This window comes from Oratosquilla oratoria, chromosome 11, assembly GCF_046742065.1.
Source record: "Oratosquilla oratoria isolate Oo_2021 chromosome 11, ASM4674206v1, whole genome shotgun sequence".
NCBI classification, from domain to species: Eukaryota; Metazoa; Arthropoda; class Malacostraca; order Stomatopoda; family Squillidae; genus Oratosquilla; species Oratosquilla oratoria.
Window position 1 is genome coordinate 29,767,739 of NC_134787.1, and position 13,942 is coordinate 29,781,680.

General features: G+C 36.6%; 1 long non-coding RNA gene across 1 annotated transcript in view; it reads left to right on the forward strand.

The window, feature by feature from the left end:
• Positions 1-2,102: 2,102 nt before the first annotated feature.
• The window catches only part of LOC143029707 (uncharacterized), a 33,471-nt gene continuing 21,631 nt past the window's right edge, over positions 2,103-13,942 (forward strand). Inside the window, exon 1 of the long non-coding RNA XR_012966867.1 lies at positions 2,103-2,987. This is a non-coding gene — a long non-coding RNA (uncharacterized LOC143029707). The remainder of the gene's footprint in view (positions 2,988-13,942) is intronic.

Genomic DNA, 13,942 nt, shown 5'->3' on the forward strand with positions numbered 1-13,942 from the left:
TTATCTCCGCCCGGCCGGGGAATCGAACCTCGGTTCTCTGGCTTGTGAGGCCAGTGCTTTACCAATCCGCCACCGAGCCGTGTATGTGTGTGTGTGTGTGTGTGTGTGTGTGTGTGTGTGTGTGTGTGTGTGTATTCACTTGGTCTTTGGATCACGTGTTGGACTCGTGATCGACAGCTATTTCCCTCCTGGAAGAGAGCTCAGAGCTCGTAGGTCCGATCTATGGGTAATGCTATGACCTTGCACCCCCCCCCCCAACTCCCCGCCCACGAGAGTCAGAGTAACGACCCGAGGCACAGCGATACCGAAAAAAAATTCGGCCCTGGGCAGGATTCGAACTGGTTACTGGGAGCCCTTCTGCTTCCCAGTTCAGCGCTCTACCAACTGTGCCACCGAGTCGGTATGTGTGTGTGTGTGTGTGTGTGTGTGTGTGTGTGTGTGTGTGTGTGTGTGTGTGTGTGTGTGTGTGTGTGTGTGTGTGTGTGTGTGTGTGTGTGTGTGTGTGTGTGTGTGTGTGTGTGTGTGTGTGTGTGTGTGTGTGTGTGTGCGAGTTGCTCTTTGTCTCATCTTTCATACAAAAACTGTTCGATATGGGTGACCCTGCAGAGATTTCCTCTCTATCGACATAGCTTTTATAATCATTAAGATTCTCAAGCCTATCCACCTCGTCAAGGTGTCAACTCTTGGATAGGTGATACATATATAAGGAATAAATATCATAGAAAAATATATTTGAAATAAGCAGCTACATACACACAGTTACTCCTTTTAGTAATCGTACGTAATCTACTACCACTTGAAATTTAATACAGTTTCAGGATAATTTTGATGATTACGCAATCACCTAAGTGTCAAAACCACGCTTGAAACCTTGCTTATCCCAGCTCAATCTTTTGAAAATCTATTCCAGGCAAGCTGTAAATAGTTTGGGTGAAATTCTATCGTCTTGCCGTACTCCTTACTCGATCTTTTTCTTGTCTGTATCTATGTGTAGTTGAATTCAAACACATTTCGCATAATGTCCATAAGAACACTTACAATGAATTCGTTTGCCTAGCGAGTCATTGCTAGATATATAGTATTCTGTCGTTTCCTCATTTAATTGATTCATCATCTGCAAATGGTTTATGGACAAACAGCCGCTTCTAAAACCTTGTAGTTGCCTAGGGGCGTGCATCTGATTGCGGTGCAACGCGTCGTATCACGTTGCCCTTTCCCATCAACATCGTTGCCTGGTGGCTGGACTGTCTCTACCATGGATTCCATATCAACTCTTCCATGTTGAATGAGACTTAACTTTTCATACAGGATGCTCCGAGGCAACTAAATTCATCTTTATGGCTCCTTCCGGTAAAGAAGAGGTTGTCGTCACTGACTGGAGCAAGAAGGATGAGTGTGGGTGGGTGTTTACTTGTTGTCAGTTCACATTGATCGATGAAACACACTAAGGTCGTTGCTGTAATAATATCCGGGAGTTAATAGAACTGATTTTCCTGATGTACCTTACCTGTCTATGCATTTGTTATTGACTGGTAAAATGCAAAACGGAACAAGGGAAATAGTGGGCCCCCCTTTTTTCAAATTTTCCATTAGTCTAAATAAAATGTTTGCTTTGACTCAGCCACCCCCCTTGAACGGAAGATTAAAGCTTTTGTATGTGCATGGTATGTACCGTGCCAGTGCCACCATTACAAATATTACTGTTCCCGATATGTTCAATCACCTGCCATTTCGTGTAGACTATTTTACAGTATAGTATTGTCATCCGGTACCACGAAAGAATCTAACCATGTATTAGTAAAATGATGACATGTTAGTGAGTCCCAGTTGCCGATGGCATAGTTTGACGTTCTGGCACGTAACTCAAACGGTAACATCACGACATGTATTTACATGCCGATGACGTGGTAATATGAAGACCCTAACCCGCAGACCGTAGACAGTGTAGCTGCCTAGCAGACGCAAACAAAACCCTCCTCCTGCCCACTCTGCCGCCTATAACTGCTGAGTATTGAGCGGCGGTGTACTGCATGACCAGCCCGAGAGGGTACTCCGGCTGCCTGCTGCAGACAGTACAGCACGCCGCGCCATGCTGTGTGCATGATTGATCTCCTATACGTCGCGGTCTGGTCTCGGGGCCACAGCGTGGGTTCGACTGTATCTTTTTGGAGATCAGCGTTTAGTCTGAAACTGGTGTGTGTCGCTACTGGGTCTCGCACGTCTTTGAAGGAATGACTTGGCTAGCACACTACATTCTGACTCCAAGCTCTGCAGAATTTCAAAATAGACATTCTAAGTGATGTATGTATCTATCGCTCACTCTGTAGCGATGTTAATCACGAACTGTGTTACTAGTCACGGCCGCTCTACGCCACATGCTACGCTATACGCTGCATGATGCACTGCTACTTGCTATGAAACACGGACTTCAACACAGACCTACGCAATATTCTACATCCCTGTGATATCCCCCACCCATGAATCAATCTTCCATTTCTAACATTGATTATAATTCCTTTATTCCAATGAATCCGGATAAGGAAAAAAGTATTAAGGTTTTGGTAGGATAAAAATATACACCTATGCACTACCTGCAATCTGATCGAGTCTTCCACTGATCCTCACGTATTATGCAGTCGTGAAAACGCACTTTTGGGTGGAAACAAAATGGAGACTTAAAATGAAAGAATAACTAGTATAATCACAGGTAAAGATAATGGGGTCTCGGGCGTATGGCGTGTGAAATGTGAAAATAAAAAGAAATCGGAAATTAAACTAAAAGTCACCGGAAACGGCCACCGGGTTGGTCTCACAAGTGAAAGAGGAGATATTGCATTGCAGTCTGGGTAAATTTAGAGTGGGGCAGTGTAAGATGAAGTGTTCGGTGTCCTCTGCGTGATGATTGCATCTAGGACATTGTTTCTGTGGCCAAGCCTATTCTGTGTTGGCACCAACCCCTCTCCACAACGGCGGACATCTGAGATCCGGTAAATCAGTGTCGCATATATGCATTAGCCTCTAATCAGTATGGTCGAGCTGATTATATTGATTTCAGACTTCATTCACAACCACACAGTGGCGGATCAAGGATCAAAATTTGTGTGTGTGTTTGGGGGGGGAGCTAACCTGAATTATGTAGATATAGATGACTCCTTGGGGGCGGGGCTAACTTGAATTTTGTAAATATAGATGACGCTATTAAATAGATACTATGTAGAGCAAATATGATAATTTTGAATATAAACTGAAGTATATGTTTTCACTTTATTTTTTCAGAATATTGGGCAAAAGTAATACTTAATCTTACAATTTAAAGATTTACCCTCAATAATGTATTGAATATATTTTCCACTGTAATACTGCTCTCTGTTATGTACCGGTGTACACGTGGCAGGTCATTCGACCACTACCATAAGGTAATGAAAGAACAAATTTAGGGAGGGGGGCTTCAGCCCCCTCCCCTGGATCCACCACAGCCATTCCAACGTACCAAAACTCCACACTCGCTTCTCACCATACATACAACTTTACCAAGTCGGATTAAGCCATCGTGGTGAGGTACAGAAGCTGTATCGTTGCTCAGGGGAGTTTGGTCATGTAATAGACCAAAGGCCGACCTACTGTTTTTAAGGTGCTGAACTCAGTCGTGCCAGTGTGGCTCCCGTTTGTCTTGAGAAGAACCCCTTTTTTGGTTCCATGTCTTGGGGAGTTGGGTAGAGGTAGGACAATAATTCTCTGTCAGCTATGTGGCTTGATCGAATGTTTTTACCAATTCATTTATTGCTTGAAGAGTAGTTTTGGCAGCATTATCAGATGTTAATGTCAAATAGCACCGATTAAAAAGACCATCACTGTCATATTTGAGACGGAAACGGAGAACTGTCGAAAGGCTTAAAAGCAGAGTGGATGGCACGGTACAAGGATGTATATATATATATATATATATATATATATATATATATATATATATATATATATATATATATATATATATTATATATATATATATATATATATATATATATATATATATATATATATATATATATATATATATATATGTATATATATATATATATATATATATATTATATATATATGAATATATTATATATATATATATATATATATATATATATATATATATATATTATATATATATACAGTATATTATATATATATATATATATGTATTATATATATATATATTATATATAATATATATATATAACTTCAGTGTCAATATGACTCCACAGGTGAACTGCAAAGTCTTCCAGTATGAGAAACAGCAACAGGGGGAGTACAAACTCCAGTCTACACATTCGTAGCATCATCATTACAACCAGAGGTTGACCTCTTGAGGGCCTGGTCGACCGCCCCTCGAGGACCAGAGTTTTTATGTGTATCCATAAAGATATAATAAATAAATAAATGGCTCCAGGTAGCGAGCGCTGGTCTCCGCGAGCAGGATACCTCGTCCCCATGTGAGTCACTCACGATTCGAAAGTTTGTCCACGACGGATCTAAGGCATCCCACCACAACGAATCTTATCCCAGACACAGGAACCATTTCGTTTGACCCCTCTCCCCCTTGGATAGAACTCGGGCCGAAGCCCCTTCTAACCTCGCTCGCCACGTCATAACGATACACAAGACCACCTACCTCCCCCATACACCATGGCATGGTGGTTCCTGTTAGGAGGGAAAAACGGAGGAAAATGCGCAGAGACAGGAGAAAGCGAGAGGGGAGGGTGGAAAAAGAGGGAGAGGGAGGAAGGAGACAGTCGAAGGAGAAAGAGGGAGAGAGACGAAGGAGAGGAGAAAAAGGAGAGACAGGAGAGGAAAGAGAGTGGGAGAAATTGTGAGAGTTGGAGAGACAGATAAATAGACAAGCAAAAAGAGTGCAAAAGAGGGAGTCAGGACTAGTTTAACAGTATCTTCAAGATATTCTAGTTAAGTGCACTGCAATTTTCCTATTCTGTATTATAGTTATACAAATTTAAGGATAAATAAAATTATTATAAATGTCTATAATATGTAATTTGGCAATGACTAAGTTCTTTTATTTCATTTTTGGTAGTTACTAAAAGTGTCTTTTTATATAATAACAACAAAATATATATAGGCAAAATGATGCTCACAAAACTTTCATAGAATTATATGGCAGCCATGGAGCACTTATTACTTTTGAATGTATGTAACAGTTTACACTTGAAAGTAATTTAATGCTGCTCACATATTCTTTCTTACATGAGAGAAGGAAAACAGAACAGAGTTATTAGTCATGAATAAATAGTTTCACTGGTTATGTTATGTTTTCAACTGCTGTCACCTAAATGCTAACAAAAATAGGTTATACTACATAAGTTTGCAAATATTTACAATTTCATACATTTAACCTAAAGAAATACATTAGAACTTTATAAATACAAATCATGCATAAAATGAAAATAAATATAATACACATTCTTCTGGTGCAACTATGTGTTCACATATTCTATTTACATACAAAAAGGTCTGTCTGGAAAGTATCCACCAATGTAATATTGAAAAACAGCCTATGGACAACAGCTATTTAATTGCCCTTGAATTACTCTTCTGAGAACATCACACATTTTCTCTTTTCACAACAGGCTGTGAAGTCCTCTTTTAGGATTGCCATCAAATGCTTCATTGTGTTAATTTCATTTATGGTCAAATTTATTTCCTCCTAACGAAGGGAAAGCCAGAATTTGCAGGTAATGCTATGTCTTGCTTTTCTCTCTCTCTAACACATCACAGAGCCAAGTTCGACATGGCAGACAATAACAATCATAACCAGCGGCAGCTCGTAGCTAAAATTACTGGCGGTGCTGCTTCAGAAAAAAATGTAACCATTGTTTTAATACTGTATAAAACTAAACAAATGAAAATAAATTTTATACATAACCTTGACAATTCTGATTTTTTCTTTTGCTTACTAATAGACTAAACATACATAAAGTCAAAGAGAGGCACTACCTTACTCTTGCACAATTGGGATCCCACTGCATGAGCAACAATACTCTATCTAAAGTGCAGCTTCTTATCTCAGACATGTGTGCATGCACACAACAGCCAAACACCATGTAGCTGTGTAATGCACAGTTCCATACCAGGATTTGTGTATATATATATTTAATGAACTAGGGGATGGCTACTGACATTTAACTTTAAGTATCATATAATGTACAAGTATAAGGAAAGATTGAAAGAAAAACCTCATTATGTTGAATGTTATCAATAATATCAAGTCAAAATAATGGGTGTTGATGTTCCACGGTGCCTAAACACGAGCCACCACTGATGATAACAGAAAACTCCAGACTGTTTTGAAAAGTGGATAGGATGTACGCGGTCCTACGGGATATGGAACTAAGGCACCATTCCCCTAAGAAAGCTACACCTTTCTTATCCTCTGGCTGGACACTTCCAGAACATACCTTGAATCCATATGTTTGTGTGTGTGTGATGTTATTTCAAAATATGTGTTCTTTTCATTATCTGCACTTCATGTATATTGATTCATTGCTGAATACAACAGACGCTCATTTACTTACGTTTATTCGTTTTACGTTTTTTTTCGATTTTACGTTTGAACTGACTGTAAAAAAAATGCAAAAAAGTGAAATTTTGAGTTTAGCGCGCTCTCCGTAGTACGAGACGTTCAAACGATACTTACGCATGACGCTGCGTCCATTGTTTACATCGCACAAACGACAGACTGAATGTGCCTTGCCTTCTCCTTCTCCTCCTCCCCCTCCTCCTTCTCCACCATCTCACTTTATGTTGCTTGAATTTAATCTATTTGAAATTAATGTTATTATTTTACAATGTTATGTTTATGATTAATGATTTAGAGGTGTTTTATAAGATACGGTAATAGAATTTGTGGATGTATAGTACAGTATGAACGGTCATACATTACTGGAACGTACAGTAACAACTTACGTTCATTTTCACGTTACGTTCGGCCGTTCGGAACGTAACTAAAACGTAAGTTGAGGAGCGTCTGTATATATATATATATATATATATATATATATATAATGTATATATATACTGTATATATGTATATATATACACACATACATATACACATGTACACACACACACGTCGGACTAACAGCGAAGATTGAAACTTCGGAAAGAAACAATTTTCGTGGATTACAGCGACGAGGGAGTACCTATGTTCTATTAGTGGGGAAGGGAAAAGCTCGTGGTGTAGTGGGCAGGTGAAGATAAAGGAGAAGAGGAGACATTATTGAGGAAAATGGAAGGAAATGAGGAAGGGGACGAATGGGCCCCGGACATCACAAGGGGTGTCACCAAAAGGTGTGCAGAACACACAGACGAGGTAGAACAGGGGAGCAGAGGTATCAAAAGCAGAAATATAGATAATAACAGCTCAATGGAAAGAGAAGATAACTGCTTTTATGGATTTAATGAGGGAGATGACAACCTCCTCCGACTAGTAAATCTAAAGGAGAAAAAAAAAATGAATGAAGCATAGGAGGTTAGGTTTAATCAATTAACACTAGTTACACAGAATTGATAAACTGGAATAACTAAAGGAGAATCAAAACCTAACTAAAGAAATAGAATTAAAAAGACAGTTAAGAGAAGTAAAGGATGAGAATGAGGAATTAAAGAGGAATAATAAAGAGAATAAAGAGTTCATAGCAAAAGAGGTAAGTGGTTGGAAAAAAGTACAAGAGAACAATAAAATTTAATTTAGAGATATAGTGAAACAACAGATGAAAGATCAAACTAAGGACACAGTTATTAAAGTGATGAGAGAGAAGTAGAATATATTAAGAGACTTAGTGGATAAAAAGAAATATATTAGGGATGGAAGAGAAGCATAGTCCAAAGAGGACTACTAGAGTAAAGGAGAAGGAAAGAGTAAGATATTAGAAGTAGTTCAAGAAGATGAACCAGAAACAGGGAAAGAAATAGAAGAAATATATAGACTAGGGAAATACAATACAGATAAGACCAGACCAATTAAGGTTAAATTCAGGTCACAAACGGCAGCAGAGAAAATCTTAGCAAAAACAGGGAAACCAACAAAAAGTGATCAATATAAACAGGTATGGATAAAAAGAGAGATGAATAAAGAGGAAAGAGAGAATGAGAGAGCAAAAAGACTAGAAGCTAAAAAAAATTCTATTGGAGAGTAGGGGATATGAAAGTGAGGAAATAGTTCATACCAGAGAAAAATGGAAGGGAAACAGAAAACAGGATGGAAGTAGCAGAAATTTAAAAGTGTCCTGCACAAATATAGATGGCTTAATAACAGGCTTGAATGAACTGAATGATTACCTGACGGAAAAAAACGGACATAATGGGAATTGTAGAGACAAAATTGAAAGGTCCACTACCACCCAACAGTGTAGGACATGGTGCATATAATTGTTGGATTAAATACAGAGAAGTAAAACAAGGGGGTGGAGTTGCGTTCCTGACTAAGGATATAAATGTGAGGAATGTCACATATGGAAAGAATAGAGATGATTATGATGGAAGTGGAGGACAGGGATGGAAAGAGCAGGAAGTTTGTGGTAAATTAGGTGCCTCCTAAGACGGCTTCATGGGAAGAGAGAGAACACAAAAGTATGTTAGAAGACACAAGGATAACACTAAATAAGATAATGGAAGATGGAGGAAGAATAGTTATAATGGGTGACTTTAATTGTAAAGAAATCTGCTGGGAAGAGATGATAGTGAAGGGTGGAGACGACCTATGGGGAAATGTACTACTTGATATGATTATAGAACATACAATGACGCAATGGATACAAGAGAATACCAAGTATAGAAATGAAGAAGAACCATCGAGACTGGACTTAATAATCACATCAGAACCCGAAATAGTGGACAAGAATGAATATAAGACACTACTAAGTAAAAGTGACCACATATTGGTTGATCTGGAACTAAATGAAGAAAAATACATGGAGAAAAAACGAACAATATAGAAAGGGAACATTGATGTATGGATTTTTTATTTATTTTTTTATATAAAATAAATGAAATCTTTCAAAAAGAAGATTGGGAAAGAATGCACAAAGAGGAAACAACAGAAGAGAAATGGAATATTTTGACAAAAATTTATGAAGGAGTGGAAAAGTATGTTCCAAGACAAAAACAAGAAAAAGGATATGTAAAGTGCTGGTACAACAAAATATGTAGGGAGTTAAAAGACAAAAGGGATAAAGCTTGGATAAAATGGAAAAAAGACAAAAAACCTGAAAAATGGAAAATATATAGTAGTTATAGAAATGAATATGTACAAGTGTGCAGAGAAGAAAAGAGAAAATACGAAAAAGATGTCATAGAAAAATGTAAAGATCAACCAAAACTATTTTATAGATTTGTAAACAACTAAAAAACAAACAAGAATTAGAGAAACTACGACAAGGTGTTGAATACACAGAGGAAATAGAAATGGGAGAAATTATGAACAAACATTTTAAATCGGTGTTTACGAGGGAGAACATACAACCTAGAGATGTTGAGTGGGAGGAGGAAGTTCCCCCTATGAAAGAGATAGAAGTAACAAGGAAAGAAATAATGAACAACTTGAGTAATCTCGATGGTAGAAAATCGTATGGACGGACCAGATGAAATGGCAAACTGGATTTTGAGAGAATGTAGGAAAGAACTAACAGACAAAATACATACATAGTCTAATAAGCAGTTCATTGAAAGAAGGAAAAGTTCCAGAAGATTGGAAATGAGCAAATATAGTACCAATATATAAAGGGGGAAACAAGGAAGACCCTACTAACTATAGATCGGTCTCTCTTACAAGTACGATAGCTAAAATTTGTGAAAGGATGATAAAAATCAAATGGGTAAGGCATTTGGAAAAAACAACGTACTAAATCCAAGACAATTTGGATTTAGACAATGATAATGCGTCACAAACTTAATGTGTTTCTATTCAAGGCTAATAGATGTAATACAAGAGATAAATGGGCTGATTGTGCATTTCTAGACCTGAAAAAAGCTTTTGATAAGGTACCACATAAGAAATTTATAAAGAAATTAGAAACTGCAGGAGGAATACAGGGCAAACTGCTTAAGTGGATGGAAGATTTCTTGCATGAAAGAAAAATGAGAGTGGTGATAAGAGACAAACATTCTAATTGGGATGAAGTGATAAGTGGAGTTCCACAAGGAACAGTTCTGGCCCCAATAATGTTTGCTATATATATTAATGATTTAGATAAAGGAATTGAAGGTTGTATGAGCTTCTTTGCAGACGATGCAAAATTATTGAAAAAAGTGAACACTGAAGAAGATTGTGAGTCGCTGCAGAGTGATCTCAATAAAGTATGGGAATGGAGTAGGAAGTGGGAGATGGAATTCAATATTAAGAAGTGTAGTATAATGGAATTTGGAAGAAGCAAATAAAGAATAGTGGGATCATATAAATTGGGAGAGGAAGAAATTAAAAAAGTAGAAAATGAGAAGGACATGGGAGTCATTATTATGAATATGTCCCCTGAGAAACATATAAACAAGATTTTTTTTGGAGAAACTTATAATATAATAAGATCAATCAAAGTGGCATTTACATACCTGGATGAAGAAATGGTGAAGAAAATACTAGTCACTTTGATAAGACCAAGATTGGAGTATGCAGCAACGACGTGGTCACCAAGTACAAAAAATGTATAACAAAACTTTAAAGAATACAAAGAGCAATTAAGAAATTGGCACCAACACACTCAGAAATATCATATGAGAAGAGACTAGCAAAACTTGAGCTACAGACATTAGAGTAAAGAAGAGAGGAGACTTAATAACTATTCAAAGAATCATGAAAGGCATAGAAACTATTGATAGAGAGGATCTAATAAAATGGAATAGTAGAGATACAAGAGGACACAGAAAGAAAATCAAGAAAGACCGTTATAGAAGAGACCTGAAAAAGAACAGCTTTCCCCACAGGGTAATAGATGTTTGGAACAAGTTAGATGAAAATGTGGTGTGTGCAAAAACGATACATGAATTTAAAAACAGTCTAAATAAAATGAGATATGAAGACGGGACACCACGAGCATAGCTCCCCTTCCCGTAAAATACAACTAGGTAAATACACACACACACACATATGTATACATATATATATATATATATATATATACACACACATATATATATGGTTCTAATAAAAATAATAATAATGGAAAAAAAAAAAAAAAAAAATCTGGTACTCAACCAAAACAGAGAAACATGGAAAATGGGGGAAAATCAAAATTTTTGTGGAAATATATCACCCTGATAAACCTGGATCCTGCAGATCAGTAAACTTATTTTGATCCTCAACCAAATTGGTTCTAGAACACTTTTCTAGGACTGATTGTGGTCAAGAACAGAGGTTCTACTATATATATATATATATGCATGTGTATTTTACCTAGTTGTATTTTACAGGAAGAGAGTTATGCCCATAGTGACTTGTTTTTGTATGTTTCATTATAAATTTTGTTCTTAAATTCTTGTATAGTTTTTGCACTGTTTCCTCATCCAATTTATTCCAGATATCCACCACTCTGTGTGGGAAACTATTCTTTTTCAGATCTCTTCTATAACTATCCTTTTTAAGTTTTTCATGTCCTCGTTTTTCTTTTATTGCACTTTAGTAAATCATATCTATCGAGGACTTCCATCCCTTTCATAATTCTGTAGATGGTCAGTAGATCTCCTTTTTCTCTCCTTTGTTCCAGGGTTGGTAGTTTGAATGTGGACAATCTTTATTCATACATCAGTTTGGAGTGTGTTGGTGCCATCTTTGTCAGTGCTCTTTAAATTCTTTCTAATTTCTTTATATTCTTTTTACTACTAGGTGTCCATAGTGTTGCAGCATACTCCAATCTTGGTTTTATCAATGTAACTAATATTTTCTTTACCATTTCTTCATCCAAGTAGTCAAAGGCCACTTTCATTGATCTTAGCAAATTGAAAGTTTCACCATATATTTTGTTGATATGTTTGTCTAGTGCCATGTCATTGCTGATAATTACTCCTAGGTCCCTTTCGGAGTTATTTATTTATTTATTTTTTCTTTGTACAGTACCAATTCTATATTTACTTTTTCCAAGTTCCATTATACATTTCTTAATGTTAAAGTTCATTTCACACTTTTGACTCCATTTCCAGACTTTATCCAGGTCTTTTTGCAGTGATTTACAATCTTTCTCTGTACTTATTCTCTTTAGTTGTTTTGCATCATCTGCAAAGAATTTCATATAACATTCCACACCATCATCCATGGCATTTATATATATGGCAAATATTATCGGAGCCAATACAGAACCTTGTGGGACTCCACTTACCATTTCTTCCCAGGTAGATTTTTTGTCCCCAGGTACCACTCTAATTTTTCTACCGTTCAAGAAATCTTCCATTCGTTCCAATAATTTTTATTGTACTCCGCCTATTATTTCAATTTTTCTTCGTAGCTTTTTGTGTGGTACTTTATCAAATACTATTTGTAGATCTAAGAAGGCACAATCTGCCCATCCGTCCCTTTCTTGCATTATTTTTTATTAGCCTCTAGTAAAAGCAAATAAAGTTTGTGGCACATGATCTTCCATGTCTAAATCCAAATTGTTTTGTATTTAGTATATTATTCTCTTCCAAATGTTTAATCCATTTATTTTGATAACTTTTCCACATATTTTTGCTATTGTGCTTTTAAGGGAGACCGGTCTATAGTTAGTTGGATTTTCTTTGTCTTCTCCTTTGTAAATTATATTGGTACAATATTTACATTTTTCCAATCTTGTGGTACTTTTCCTTCTTTGAGTGAGAAATCAATTATCCTGAGTAATTTGTCCACTAGTTCATCTATACATTCTTTTAATATCCAATTTGCAATTCCATTGGGCCAGGTGATTTTCTAATGTCAAGGTCTCTTAATTGGTCCCTTGTTTCCTTCTGTGTCAGTTATTTCTTTCATTGGGGGGGATCTTTCTGTCTTTCCTCCTAATTTTGTGTACTTGAGTACTTCAGCTATCATTCGATACCTTACTTTGATTTTTAGTGGTGAATACGGTTTTTCTCTAGAGTACCGTCTCACTCTATGTACTTCTATCTCTTTCACCATTACCTGTCCCTCCTCTTGTATTTCTTTCAGAATTGCTTTCTCTTTTTCTTTTTGGTATCTGTGTACATTGTTCTTTAATATCATAAACTACAATGCACTTTTTTATCCACTGTGTCCTTTAATTACTTTACCATTTCTTTAGCATTTTCCTCTACCTGATGTACTATTTTCTAATTTTCTTGTTCTAGCTTCCATTGATTCTTTATTTCTAGATCTGTCTCCTTAATTGTTTCTCCTACCTTCTTGGTTGTATTTGTTCTGACTTTTTTCAATGCCTCATTTTTACTTTTCTCTTCATTTTTCATTCTTTCATTGTCACTTCTGACCATATATAATTCGTTTTTTAGACCATTAAGGTCTCTCTAGTTGGTGTACCTCTCTGAACGTTGCCCTATATTCATCTTTCAAATCTATTAATTCCTCCATCAAATCAGCAATATCCCAATTTCTTAGTACATTTTTATACCTAGTTTCTCTTTCCACATCCAAACCTCTGCCTAATAATCCTCTTTCTTTTGGATTTTGGGGTATCAATCATACACAAATTTTTTTGTATTACCCCCTGCAGTGACTCGACTCTGCTCATATCCAAACCTCTCTTCCTTGGTTCACTTTTTCTTTCTCCATTTTGTGTATTTAACACTACACTATTTACTTGAAACTTAATTTACCATTTCAGTCACTCGATAAACACAACTGCTTCTCTTTCGTAATTACAACTAGGTGTTTCCTTTTGTTGTTAGAGAAAAAGCACTGTACAAGAGCTCGTTTTCTAGCCATTCGCCCATGTCCGTTCACGTC